Source organism: Triturus cristatus, chromosome 8, assembly GCF_964204655.1.
Source record: "Triturus cristatus chromosome 8, aTriCri1.1, whole genome shotgun sequence".
NCBI classification, from domain to species: Eukaryota; Metazoa; Chordata; class Amphibia; order Caudata; family Salamandridae; genus Triturus; species Triturus cristatus.
Genome location: NC_140591.1, coordinates 1,366,904,664 through 1,366,919,092, shown reverse-complemented (window position 1 = coordinate 1,366,919,092; position 14,429 = coordinate 1,366,904,664). Strand labels below are relative to the sequence as shown.

At 47.8% G+C, this 14,429-nt stretch overlaps 1 protein-coding gene across 4 annotated transcripts in view; it reads left to right on the top strand.

The window, feature by feature from the left end:
• APP (amyloid beta precursor protein) overlaps positions 1 to 14,429 on the top strand; it is a 522,694-nt gene that overhangs the window by 39,216 nt on the left and 469,049 nt on the right. The window lies entirely within an intron of this gene.

The following is a 14,429-nucleotide window of genomic DNA, read 5'->3' as shown; positions in this document are numbered from 1 at the left end:
GGGTTACAAGCCACCACATTCGCGGACCTGGGGCGCCTCCTTCTGGACCTTCCGAGTGGCCTGCTGGTGGTTGGAGGGGACTTTAATGCGGTAGCCTCTGGGTCTATGGATCGCCATCCCCCTAGGGACCTCCCCCGGGCACAGGCGTGGCTGCCCGGCCTTCTGGACACGCTGGGCCTGGTGGATTGCTGGCGATTAAAGCATCCCGCATTGCGACAGTACACTTTCCACTCGGGTGCCCATGGTAGCCTCTCGCGGCTTGATTACATCCTTGTCCCGGCGGCCCATGCAGGGAGGGTGGGGGAGGTGCGCCATCTGGCGCGGGGTATCTCAGACCACTCCCCATTGTTGTTGCATTTTGATGTCTTCCCGAGGGGGGATGGCAGGGTGGCCCCTATCAATGCATGGTATTTGCGCGACCCCACCATTCGTGCCGATTTGATCAAATCCTTACAGCGATACTTCGACGAGAATGTGGGGTCGGTCTCTTCGGCCGTCTCCCTGTGGGAGGCTTTCAAGGTAGTCCTTAGAGGGGAGGCCCTTTCCTTTATCTCCCATGCCCGGCGGCGCGAGCGGGAGGAGGTGACCCGGGTAGAGGCCGAGATTGCAGAACTGGAGGGTGACCTGGGGAGCGGGGTAACGGACGCCAAGTTGCATGTTCTACACCTAAAGCAGGCGGCCTATCGGGCCCTCGTTACGGAGGCGGCCAGGGGTCTCGGTAGAGAGCAGCAGGGGCGATTGTATGATGTGGGTGATAAGGCTGGCAAATTGATTGCGTGGTTGGATAGGAGGGAGAGAGCTAGCCGCGTGGTGCCTTTGATTGAGAGTGTCGATGGTGCGCGTGTCACAGAGCCGGAAGCCATTGTCTCCTGCTTTGCGGATTATTTCCGCGAAGTCTACTCCCCGGTTTCCCCCTGCTCGGAGGAAGATTCCCATGCCCTGCTTCGGGACATCGCACTGCCCTCCCTTACGGTGGAGGACAGGGATTCGCTGGACGCCCCTCCTACCTCGGACGAAATTGCCTTGGCTATTCGCTCGGTCGCATCCGGCAAGGCCATGGGCCCCAATGGTATTCCCATCGAGCTATACAAACTACGCCCGGATGTGTTGGCACCCCACCTGCGCGCGATGTTCCTAGCGGCTCACTCGCAGGGTTCCCTCCCGCCGGACCAGCGTCTGGCCACAATTGTGGTGATCCACAAGGAGGGGAAGCCCCGTGAACGGGTCACATCCTATAGGCCGATTTCGCTCTTGAATGCGGAGCCCAAAATCCTCGCTAAGGTGTTGGCCAATCGGTTGGTTGGTGTGGTGGGCGATTTGGTCCACCAAGACCAATCTGGCTTTATACCGCACCGCAATACGGCGCTCAATCTGCGGCGCTTGCACGGGGTGCTCGCGCGTGTCCCATTTGTGCGGGAGCCGGCCATCTTGGCGTCCTTGGACGCCACCATGGCGTTTGATACGCTTGAATGGTCATACATCTGGGCGATGCTGGCGAAATTCGGGTTTGGCCCGGGTTTCATTAGCTGGGTCAAATTGCTATATTCGGGCCCATTGGCGCAGGTGGTAGTGAATGGGCGAGTCTCGGCCCCATTCGCGCTGGGGCGGGGTACGCGACAGGGTTGCCCCCTGTCGCCTCTCCTGTTTGCCCTGGCCCTGGAGCCCCTGGCGGAGTGGCTGCGGTGGCACCCTTCTATCCGTGGTCTCCGCTGGACCCCCGAGCATGAGGACCGTGTGTCCCTCTACGCTGACGATATCCTTCTGTATCTCGCCTCCCCGCGTAAATCACTGATCGTCCTGGTTGATGTTTTGCGCGCATTCGGTCGCAATTCAGGTCTGGTCATCAACTGGGCGAAATCCTGTGTCTACGTGCTTTCCGGGGAGGCTCCGGTCCTACCACGGGACTGTCCGATCCAGATTGCCTCTCAAGGTTTTCGGTACCTGGGTATCTATATCACTCTTGACCCGGAGGCCCGCTATGAACGGAATTTGCTGCCCCCCCTCCAGCGCTTGAGGGAGGACGTGGTGCGCTGGCGGCGTCTGCCGCTCTCGCCGCTCGGCCGAGCGGCCTTGTTTAAAATGATGTCCCTGCCGCGCTTCCTCTACGCCCTCCAGAATACTATGGACTTGGTCCCGGCGCGCTATTTCCGTGAGGTGGAGGGCCTCCAGCGGCGCCTGTTCTGGGACGGGAGGCCGCGCATTGCTCTGGCTAAATTGACGCTCCCGTGGTACGATGGGGGGGTTGCCCTCCCGGACATTAAACGGTATTACTGGGCCTCCCAACTGGCTGCAATTAATCATGGCCTTTACGGGCCCGCCTTGAACCCGGCATTTGAGATGGATAAGATGCTCCTACCCGGTGGCGATTACAATCGCGCGCTCTACTCCTGCGCGCCCGACTCCCGTTTGACGGGACCGACGCGTGTCATGGTGCGTGTCTGGCACGCGGCTAATGCAGCTATGGGGTGGAAGGACCGTTTGACCCGGGCGTCACCGCTGTATGCGTCTGAGAGGTTGGGCTCCCTGTGGACGTCGAAGGGCTTCGCGAAGTGGGACACGATTGGCATCAGCACGGTGGGAGATCTCTGGACGAGGGGGGGATTCAAAACTTTTGAGACGTTGCAGGCGGAGTTTCAGCTGCAGGGCAGTGAGTACTTTCGGTACCTACAAGTCCGCCATGCGCTGGGCTCCGTCTTCCCGGATGTCGCATCCATTCCGGAGTCTTCCCCCCTGGAGGACAGAGTGCTGGATGGCCATGTACCGGACAGCACGATCTCCCTCATATACAAAAAACTGATCAACGATAGATCGTGCCTGCTGACTAGTCTTCGCGAGGCCTGGGTTGCCGACGGGCTGGAGCTGGACGACGAGGATTGGATTTCCGCGGTGGCCTCTCCGAAGGAGGTGGCCATCCCGGCTCGCCTTCGTTTCGTCCAGCTCAAGATCCTTCACCGGGTGTACGTGACGGGGCCAAGGCTTCTGCGTATGGGTTTTGCTTGTGACGGAATGTGTAAGCGTGGCTGTGGTGCGTTGGCGACTTTTATGCATATACTGTGGGAGTGCCCGAAGGTGGAGCGATTCTGGCGTGGTGTGCATGAGGTCCTGCGTGTGGTGACGCGTGTCACGCTGCTGCCTGAAGCGAGGAGATGCTTGCTGAATGTATGGGAACCGAATGACTATTCGGTCCAGCAGACGCGGTGGGTGACTCTGGGATACATGATAGCTAAGCGCGACATTGCTCAATTGTGGGGATCCCAGAGGCCCCCTGCGGTGTCGGCCTGGAAGGAGCATATGGATTGGTGTATGTTTCATGAAAAGGTGGTGTATGTGGCGAGGGGTAAGCCTGGGGCGTGGGTGAAACTCTGGGGCCCCTGGAACGCCTACCGCGGGGGTATTTGTGAGCCACCACTGCTACCGGCTGCCTCGCCTGCTCCGTCTCCCTAGACTGCCCCTCTCCCTCTGCCGCGGGCGCGCGGTCCCCCAGTCCCTGATCTACTCCCTTTCCCCTCCTCAGAGTTCTGCTGCGGGTTTGGATCCCCCACTTCTGGAGCACGTGCTGTCACTTGGGATTGCGGGTTGCCTTGCGGGTGTGGTTATTTGTGTTGTTTTTGTTTTGATAAAAGGGAACCGTACTGTGGGCATGGAGCTATGCGGCCTGCAACATTGATTTCTCCTGTTTTGCTGATCTGCACTGCCAAAAGACTCTTAATGTATGTATGCAATACGCCTTTGTCACTCTAGCGGCCGGCCAAGTGGTTGTAGGCCCATACCTGTAACCTTTTTAAACTGTAATAAACGGTTTCAAAAAAAAAAAAAAAAAAAAAAAAAAAAAAAAAAAAAATCTTTGTATGTGACTAGTAGTGCTTTGTTATGCAGGCGTGGAAACTCTATGCTTCAGTAGGGATGAAGCTTTCTTTGTCCGCTCTCCATATTCCCTTGTTCCTCTGTCTGTCCCACGTACATTATGCCGGATTCCTACCACAATTTCTGCCTTCAAACTGGCTTTCATTCTGCCGGTGTCATAGACCCGGTGTATCTATACTATCACTGGAATCATGTAAGAGTTCCACAGAGTACTCCATAGCTGTGCCTGGAGCGCTGAAATTCTTTGAAAGGAGTGGGCGCTTGAAAAATGTAAAGGGCAGTTTATCTGATCAGTGAGGCAGTGCCTTGTCCAGGGTATGTTGGTCATGAACCCTTTCCTTCAAGGAAAGCTCAATTGTACACAGGTTCGAAAATGTCCATCTTTGAAAGTTTTCAGAAATGCTTGTAGGTTTTAGTTTGGATCTCTGGGTTGGACCCGGAGTGTTCATAAAGCAAAGGATCCCAGACTCTGAAGTATCTGCATCCATATTAAAGGGACTTGACGAGTTGTAGGGTGGTGAAGCATGCAGCTCTAGAGCAAACTTTCATAGTTGTTGAAAAGTTTGGAGCTAAATATTATGCCTTTCCCCCATTGCTGGTTTGATTTAGTCTTTTTAATTAGGTTTCAGGCATATTTTGATAGCGTATTTTCCAGTCTTTGTGGCCAGTGGCCAGTCATTGAGTTTTTGTGGGCGAATTAGCTGGCTAAAATTGCAGTAGTTCATGCATCTAATGCCCATTACTCAAGTGAGTTTGACAATGCTCTTTGTGGAGAAAAGAAAAAGTTTACAGTGGCAACTCAGTTTAGTATTGACTCTTTAGTTTACTGTGTTGATGTGAGGATGTTAGTTCTTAAATCCCTTACTTTAGGTGAAGACTTGGGGAGTGGGTGTTCCAAGGCCACTGACACAAGCAAAGAGTCAAGACTAGACCCTGCCAGATAGATTGAGGCTGGTCCATTCCCTGGTTTGCAGAATGTCCCCCTCCATCCATGCTGGCTATAGTAGTTCTCCTATTTGAACATTTGTATCCGTATTGGATTCAATTACTTGACGATGCTTCAAAGAAACCTGCACCGTCCAAAATGCATAGGTTTTTCTCAGAACCCTCTCATAGTTTGTCACGCTATCACCCTGATCTACAGTAGTTGACACCGCCTCTGCCTCCCCTCTGCCTCCTGGCTAGAGCAGGATATTCGCTCCATGCCAGGAGCAGCTCAGTCCACAGCTTTTTTCAATAAAAACTTGGAACAATTAATCAGTACAGCCCTTGGAGTTACAAGAAGTACCTCAAGTAGTTGTAGGAGGAGCAGACAAGCAATGCCCTTACAAGTTGGCTGGTACCAAGATGATTGATGTCTCCATTGCAGTATGGTAAAACATTCCACCTGCAATATTCTGGCAATGTGTCCACATTAGTTTCCTCACTAGTAATATGCTAAGAAAAGGCACTTGCCTGTTTGCTGCCTTATCTAGGAAAGCAACATGCTATTTATTTTATGCCACACATAATAACTTGTACCTGGATCTGAACTGTTGATCAGAAGTTGCGCATAATCTCTTCTTTGTATGAATTAACCCAAAGATATAGATATAGATATATATATATATATATATAAAAACCATGCTCTCTTCTCCTGAAAAGAACGAGCCCACACGGGTGCATCAGGGAGCTCGCTTTAATGAGAACCAAGGCGTCGGCATGACGCGTTTCGTCTTAATGACTTTCTCAAATGCCGCCATGGAGTTCAGATTCCCAGGTGTCCGCATTAAGAACACTGATGGCTAGCTGCGATTGGACGAGGCATCGTGGCAGGTAGAGGGGGGTGTGTCCAGAGACCCGCTGATCTGAGTCTCTTGTCAAGCAGTCAAAAAACGCAAGTGCTCCCCTTGTGGGTGGTGACTGCTTCTTCTCCACTCTACCTCAATCTTGCTGTGGGATAAAGCGACTGTCCTGGACCCTCACCCCGCCGCAGAGATCCCAAATCCAACTTGAAAACATCACCTAAGTAAGCGGCATTTCCTCGTGAAGTCACGATCCATCTGGATGGCAAAATTGTAGTTGGGGGAAAGCGGCGGTTTAGCGGTTCCCAAGTCCATTAGGAAAACAACCAAAGCTTGCCACTTTAACCGCTAAACTGCTTTTGGGGTGGGTGCTCAAGTGCTCTGTGGCCGCACACATTTTATAAAAACCATGCTCTCTTCCAACTAGTTGGCTAGTAACACAGAGACAGGAGAATGGATGTAAAAAAAAAATATATATATATATTTTTTGGATGAAAAAAAAAAATATATATATATATATTTTTTTTTACATCCATTCTCCTGTCTCTGTGTTACTAGCCAACTAGTTGGAAATTGTAATTAAATTAATATTGTTGTTTGTCTTTCCTAATGTAGCCCTAAAGTGCATGATTGTCACCTGCCTTAAGCACTGAATACTGTAGCTGAGAGAATGGACTTTTGGAGTGCTTGCCATCCTGGCCATTCAGCCAAAGTCAATTGTACAGCGTACTTGTACATCAAGAATAAAGAAACCTCTTCTGTCCATTCCTCATATTAATACACATGACGGTCCATTTCAGATTAACCCTCAATTATGTGGTCTAGTTTTCCCTTTGGCAAGTAGAAATCCTCTTGCAGTGTCTGGGAAGGCAGCATTAATTCTGAGGTACCGTTCCAACGCTTTCTAGCTATATCATGTACCAGTCACCTAGGAGCACCACTCCTAAGCTCCTATCCATTAATCTAGACCGGAGCAGAAATTTTGGAGTTAGATCGTATGTTCAGGGTTCTGCTTATTCTCAAATTGGTTCCTGCAGTATGCAGCAAGCAATAGTAATTTCCTTTAAAGTGTTAAGAAATATGAACACTCCACTTGCTGGCTTTAGATAATGCTGATCCCATTTGACCACTCCCCTTTTTAAGACTTCTTCATCATCAAAAGTTAAACAATTACTTGTAAGAGGAGTTGGGGTCATTGGTCATTGTTTTAGATCAGATCAAATTCATTACATCTAATCAGAGTAAGGAGAAGTGTAGGTCCAGTCCAATATTCAACAGGAAGAACCCTTTGTGGGATAAATTAAGACACGAATTGAGAAACACTGGATAGGGAGTACGTTTCTTCAGTTTTGAAATTGATATCTTCCTTCGCTGATGGTCATCAGATTTGATGCAGACTTTGTATCATATGATCGTAACTTTACTTCATATACAGTATATGAACTGATGCGATCTAAACCTCTGCTATTGTGGACAATGGAGTCTGAAATCAACTCCGTTCTAGAGGTGAAATGCTAAACCATCTTGGTATATTGGAGAAAGTTTATGTGCAGAAGAAGACTCTTAAAAATGCAAAGTTGGTAGAAACCTCTTTTGGTCATAACAAGGCTTTCTGCACTTTGCACAAATCCTACAGGGGCAACTGTCTGGGCCCACATTGCTCAGCCTCAGGGAAACTGAGGCCCGAACAACCACCGTTTGACAATCTAAGCTCGAGCTAAAAAATGTTATGGATCTTTTCTGAGGATTCCTACAATTTGGAACATCCTTCACCCTTCCATAGGCATGCATGCTTACAGGTAAGGGGCAAACACAAAGAGGAACATAAGCTATTGGATTAGAAGTGAGCTTATAAGAATGACCCATCCGACCAATGGTAAGCAGTGGGCGGGCTCTACGTTCAATGTACGTTTTTGTGAGGTCCGCAAGATACTATTGCTTACCAGACAACTAAAGGTGAAAACTGTCTGGTAGGTGATACCTAAAAAGTTGGGGTAAAAATTAACCTGCACAAGCATTCCTCTAGAAATCTATACACCCACTCCTGTGGCAAGCCAGAATTTATCACGGCAAGCTGTTTTTATTAAGGCCTACTGGCCCGTTTGGGGAGCTGACAACATGTGTTCTGGTCACTGGTAAAGTGAATGCGCAGTAAAGATTAATCTAAATCTTGTTTTTATCTGGTTACATTTACTTTGTTTAGAGACCGATGTCAAAAGTCAGTTTGTCTTCCTACAGTTATTTTTCTTTTTTTACTTTTTCAAAGTTAGAGGATTTTATAAAGTGAGCTGTCTGACAATTGTGCTGTTCAAAGAGTGTTGAATAAAAGGCTGTAAAATGCCAGGTTTATTTCTCTTCAAACTCATTTAAATAGCCCATTACTGACCTGTACAAACAAAAAAAATATATATTTAATTTGTTATTAAAGCACATATTTTGCAATTTTGTGTGATGGAAAAACAAGATTTTAATAGGCTGAAAGCGCATCAGAGCCCTTTACTCGGCGATATGCAATTGATAAACATTTTTGCTGAACCCCAATTTCCACATAGTTTTATACACTATGACTTTGGCGGAGTCGTTTGCAGGCCGCTCTGTTGCATGTGAAGTCACATTCAGCAGCAGTTAAAGAAGCGCCTCAGGGTTTCTGACATGGTTTGGGAATGTCTTGTCAGTTTTGCGTGTGCAAACACGACCACAGTAAGGGCTGCACATGCTTCGAATGCCTGCAGCTAAATGTTTGGAGCCTCACTCTTCAAGGGGAGGCAGCGCGTAAACAGTTCAGCACCTGCACAGTTAGGGGATAGGGGCCGGGCCATAAGAGATGCAAGAAAACCAATCCTGCTATTCACTCAACTGAAAGATTCCAAGTTTTCTAAAAGTTTACATTGAAAAGCATGTTAATACTTCTGTGGAGTGTAGTCTCTGCCCAACAAGGCAGAAAGTTATGGACTGCTAACCCCAAAGAGGTTTATTTGACCTTCCGTCTCTTCATGGAAAGAATAGTTGGTCGTTCCTATCATTAATTTTCTTTTGAGACCTCTCATTAGCTTTTGTGCTGCCATCACTTTAGATATTTTAAAAATGTTCAGCTTTAAAAACTTAGAATATTTGTTTTTTGATTGCTCGCTCGTGTCCACCCCAGCCCCTGTACTTCCTCCATTGGCGCCACTTAGCAGCTGTTTCCCTTTTTATGTCATGGTCCAGGGTTAAAGTGGAAACTAATATTTTAAATTCATCAGTTTTGGTTCTTGTTCCATGTGATGGTTGTGATTCCCTTTATAGTGATGGACCGCAACTGATCTCACAAATGGCATCTTTTGCTGTTAGGATGTTAAAAACAAGCAAAAGGGATACTCAGACGAACTGAGGTATAGAAATGCTATTCCTCTTTACAGAACAAACGAACAGCTTTTTGAGCAACATTGACAACTCCTAGACCATAAACCTGATTTAAAGAGGTTTTGAATTGTTTTAATTCTAGGAAATTATCCTAAAGATCTTCAGGTTGTAGATAAGGGATTTGTAGAAACTGTTAATAAATGGACATGGGTGCCTCTATTTTCTGTCTCTCTAGTTAAATGCAGCAATATTTAAAGTTACAGCGGTTGTGAGAAAATGTACTATGTACAGGGCCACTGGCATTATGCAGGAGGGGAGGGCCAAATTATGCAGAAGGGTTGACTAAATTAAGTGGCAATAAAGGGCAAATTATGCGGAGCACATTTTGTGGTAGAATGTCTTCATTATTTTCTCATTATTTACACTTTCAACACCGTCTGGGCATAGGGTGCACCTCGTTAGTAGCATTTTAACACCCAAAGACGGCAATAAGCAACAGAAAGGTACTAGTCAACCTTTACAAAGGGCCTTTTACTGCACTGGAACAGGTGGTGCTGCGTTATTCGTGACCTTTGAACCGTTTGAGATCGAAACACACTTTTTTGTTAATCTGCAGATTATGCAGCAGATGATGGATTATGTGGCAGATGCTATCTCATAATTATGCGAAAAACGCGACTGCACAATTGCATAATTCCAGTGGCCCTGACTATGTGCTATAAACTCTTCCTTTTTCATTGGAGTGAAACAACGTCTCTTAGTCTGCCATCAGGTGCATTGCTGTAGACTGCTTTAAAAGTGTCTACAAAAAGTGGCACAAACATTGATAGTCCAAACATATAGTACGCAAGTCCTAACATATAGTACGCATGTCCAAATAGCACTTCCTGCTTATTAGTTCCTATACGCAGGTGGGTGCCTTTGGCACTATTAGCTGGGGTGTAATGGTGCTGCTAATATGAAACCCTATAGTGTTTTACAGTGCCTTGTTGATGGAAGGCTCGTTTTACCATTGAAGGACACAACAGTACTGCTTTTGGCAAAACCGAGTGCTGGCACCAGTGGGAAGGTTGTTCATTGACTTCAGAAGACTTTAATTGTATAATTTCATCCTCTACACGAAATGTTAGAAAAAGTCTGCCACAATAATTGTATGCATCATGTAAGACAGTATACAGTTACTTTAGGTTCTAGTTCACCTGAATCACCAGGAAATCTATTGGTTCTCCCGCACCACCCACTGGTTCCCTCCGACAGCACTCCTGGGGTCTGGATCTCTCAACAGTTATAAGCATGTAATCGTCTCGGAGTAATGTTGGTTTTCTGGATTTGAGCCAGGCTGCTTGAAATGGTAATTGTTTTTCCTATTTTGTATCCTGTTTTCAGGCTGGTTAAAGTCGGTGGACAAACATTAATTGCACGTCTTGTGGCATTTCAAGGTCCTGTTTATTCTGGAGGTTAGCAACCAGTGGCTGCCGCTACTTAACTGGGCCGGAGGTGGCGGGCAACGTGATGTGAAGGGGGCAAATACAAAAATAAGTAAAAACCACTTACCTGAACGCCAGCCGTCGCCTCTCGGTCCTTTTCGTCACTCCAGGAGCACGAAGGAAGCAGGAACCAGGAAGCATACAGGCTCCCAGACTCCCCTGACCAATCATAATGCTGCCATACATTGCACTGGGTGCCTGTCATGTTCTTCACCCAGCCTGTAATACAGCCTGGGTGGAGAACATGCACAGTGCACATGACTGTTTGGCCAGCCCGAGACGGCCACCCAAACAATCATGTGCACTTAAGAGAGTGCCACCACTGTTCCTGTGACGTCTAGCCCTGCTCCGCCCCATACCAGTTGAGACACAGACAGAAAAATGAAATTATAATTTTCGTTATTTTAATTTTCCTTTTTCAACTGCTCACAGAGGGGTGACGTTCCTCTGCCTTAGCGGAGGAGCCGCCCCTGACAGCAGCGTTCTTGGGCACAATCAGTATCCGTGAGTACGGACGAATATTTGTTAAAGCTCCAAGGTGCGCTTCAGAAACATGGACCAAATAATGTCCATGTTTGAGCTACCTTGCCCAGTTATGCTCATTTCATTTTTATTGTCCTGGCTGGGATTCTGGTCACCTTTTTGAGTTCCTCCATTGATCATGCCTTGATTGAAAGCAGAAATGAAGTATGAATGAATGAATGAAGCAGCATTTATAAAGCTCATAGCTACCCGTAGGCATCCCAGCGCTGGAGAATAACTGAAGCTTCAGAGAATCATTTAGGGAAGAGCCATGTTTTCAGTAGCTCGAGAAAGGCCAGGAGATTGGGTTCCCTTCTTAGCTGAAGAGGAAGGGAGTTCCAAAGTGTGGCAGCATTATATGAGACTAGCCGACCACCACTTCTAACTCTCTTAATTCCGGGGACTTATGCCAGGTGTTGTTCATCTGAGCGTAGTCACCTGTTAGCTCGATAGGGCTTAACCATAGAGGAGATAATCTCTGGTCCTTTCCCTCCTATCAGCTTGTGGGTAATGCATAAGGCCTTAAAGTGGACTCTCTCCCTGGGCGGGGAGCCAATGGAGAGCTTTCATGGAAGGTTTTGCAGACTGCCGATTCTGGGTCCCCATGAGGATCCTTGCGGCACAGTTCTGTACTGTTTCAAGTTTGGCGAGGACAGAACTCGGGCTCCAAGGTATAGGGCTTTGCCGTAGTCCATGCGTGAAAGAATAAGCGCCTGGACCATGAGCTTTCTTGCCTGAAAGGGGAGCAGAGGAAGCAGTTTACGAAGCATCCTTATGATACCAAACCAAGAGGCCACCACCTTTCTGGCCTGGACTTTAAAGCTGAGGTCTGAGTCCAGCCAGACGCCCAGGCTTTTTATTTCAGACTTGGGGACAGGTGCAGAGCCCATCAAGACTGGCCACATGGTATCTGCCTTAAAAAGAGAAGGATTGCCAATGAGCATGAACTCTGTTTTATCGCCATTGAATTTTAGTTAAGTGTTGCATCCACTTGGCTACTTCTTCAAGGCAGGTACAGAGGCAGGTGGAGGCCCTGTCTGAGTGGTTAAGCCCAACAACCAGTTGGGTGTCATCAGCATAGGTCACAATGTGCACAGGCAAGAACAATGTCCGCAAGTGGGGCCATGTAGGCGTTAAAAAGTGCAGAACTCGGGGAAGATCCCTGAGGAACCCAGCAGTGGAGGGGCCAGGATTTAGAGGTGGCCTCACCCTCGAACACCTGGAAAGATCTTCCCTCCAGGAAGGATTGCAGCCAGGTTGGGGCTACTCCGAACACACTCATATTTCTGAGTCGTTGGACCAGAATGAGGTGGTTGACCTTGTCAAAGGCCGCGCTGAGGTCTAGAAGAATCGCGGCAGAGGAGCCTCCTGCATAGAGTATCTTTCGGGATTCTTCCACAACTGCTAATAGAGCCGTTTCTGTGCTTTGGCGGGTGCGAAAGCCAGTTTGAGATGGATGATGATTATTAGATTCCAGATGAGCAGAGAGCGCCGAATTGACGTGTTTCTCCAGTATTTTGCTAATTTTGGGAGGAGCGAAATAGGTCGGTAATTGCCCAGATATTCTGGTTCAAGGCTAGGTTTTTAGGTCTCGCCTGAGCCAGTGCTTTAGCGGTGCTCTGGCGAGAGTTTCAGTAAGCGGGATTTGGAAGTGCAGACTAGTGGCTTTTGAGGCTTCCAGCTACAGTGCATGTGCGCCGGGCACGTGCACCATTTGTCAGCCTGCCTGATCACTTTCGCTGCCGCTTTGATGTTCTCAGTGAGCCGCGCGGCCACTGAGAACATCAAAGCGGCAGCATTGCACACTTCCCAACAATGACACATTTTCAGACATCTATTTCTGCCAGCCCAGATCACTGCTTTGTCGCTTCGCTTCCATTTAACCGCAGGCAAGGCACGCATTCATAGGTTAGTGTTGTGTTTCAAATATGACCGGAGGAGCATTGTTTTCAAACTACTGTCATTTCACCAAGCACTGGCACGTTAAATCAGGATGGGTTTTTCAATACCGTGTGGCCTGGCCTTCTCTGTGGTGTCGATACTTTCTGATCACATTAGTCGTCGGGAAATATACCTCTCAGGTCCTCACTCTATCAACAACCTAGTTAGTTGTGAAAATAAAATCTAAAACTGTGTTTTTTAATTGTATGAATTCTAACCTCGTCGCCACGCAGTCTGTGTAACTTATCCTGTGAGCTCATTAACGCCCACAATGTACAGCTCTTTTCTGCCCCCAGCAGTTGCCTTTTAATATTGCACATCTTTTCCTCGTTGCTTTATTTCTTGTTTTAGTTTTGGGGCACCTCGCTGTTTCTTTGTCTGTGCCTAACAAAGGTTGCAAGCTGAAGGGGGTCTTAAGCTGGTGCGTGTGCACGTTGGAGGTGGAGGCAGTCTGTGCCCCGATCGTGGACTGGTTGTGGTCTCGGGAAGAACTGCACGCATGGGCTCTTACTAGGTCTTTGTATCAGCCCAGCGCTCTTTCTTTCACTGTCTTGTCTCCCCTTCATCCCACTCTGTCTGCTCTTCCCCCCTCCCTTCCAATCAGTCACAGGGCTCCAGGTTACGCCTACCTCCCAGCGCAGCCAGGTGGTCGGACATGGAGGGCTGTGCTGGTAGTTTATGATGCCCTCGCCATAAAGCTCGATCCGGGAATGCAGAGCAAATGGTCTGCTACTGGCTGTCTGTAAACAGTAACAGACTTATGCAGCTGACCCATGAACTAACCGGGCAGCAATGCAGTATTCAAAATTCTGTGTCTGAGTATCTTTACAGGCTACTTGCATGGCCAGTATAGGGTGGTTTACTAAACTGTGAGTGCTATTGATTATGTACCCTTTGCGCCTCTGACTTTTTAACAGTACACGGATATCGTCCTCTGTGGACTGCCTTTCGCACAGAACACTTAACACACGCATGTACATTTCCTCCTTTAAATGTGAACCGATACCACAGTGGGCCGTAATTTTATTTTCTGCCATTCCCTGTGATTCTTTAATGCGACATGTGAAGAAGACCAGTTTTTTTGCCAGGCAGTGGGTAGGTAGTTTATGACACGAAACTTGACTTAAAGTGAATTAAGGTCCCATATCGAAAAAAATCGACATCTTGTTTTGGATGATATTTCCCCCAAGACAGCAAAACAGAGCAATGCCTCCTAAAAATCACAGTGACTAAAAACTAATATGAACGTCGCTCCCCATTCCTAACGGTGTATATGTTGGGAAGCACGCAACTCTCACCAACCGATTCAGTTAGAGTAAATGAAGTATTCACCACAAAGCATCGCTTGGCAATCATGGTATGTTCTGCAACAGAAAACACACTTAGCAAAACATCATATTAATCCATGGCTATAAGGAGTGGCAGTAGTTGATAGCGTCTTATCCCACGTGCATAAACTGTATTTCCTATAACACATTTGCCCCACTAT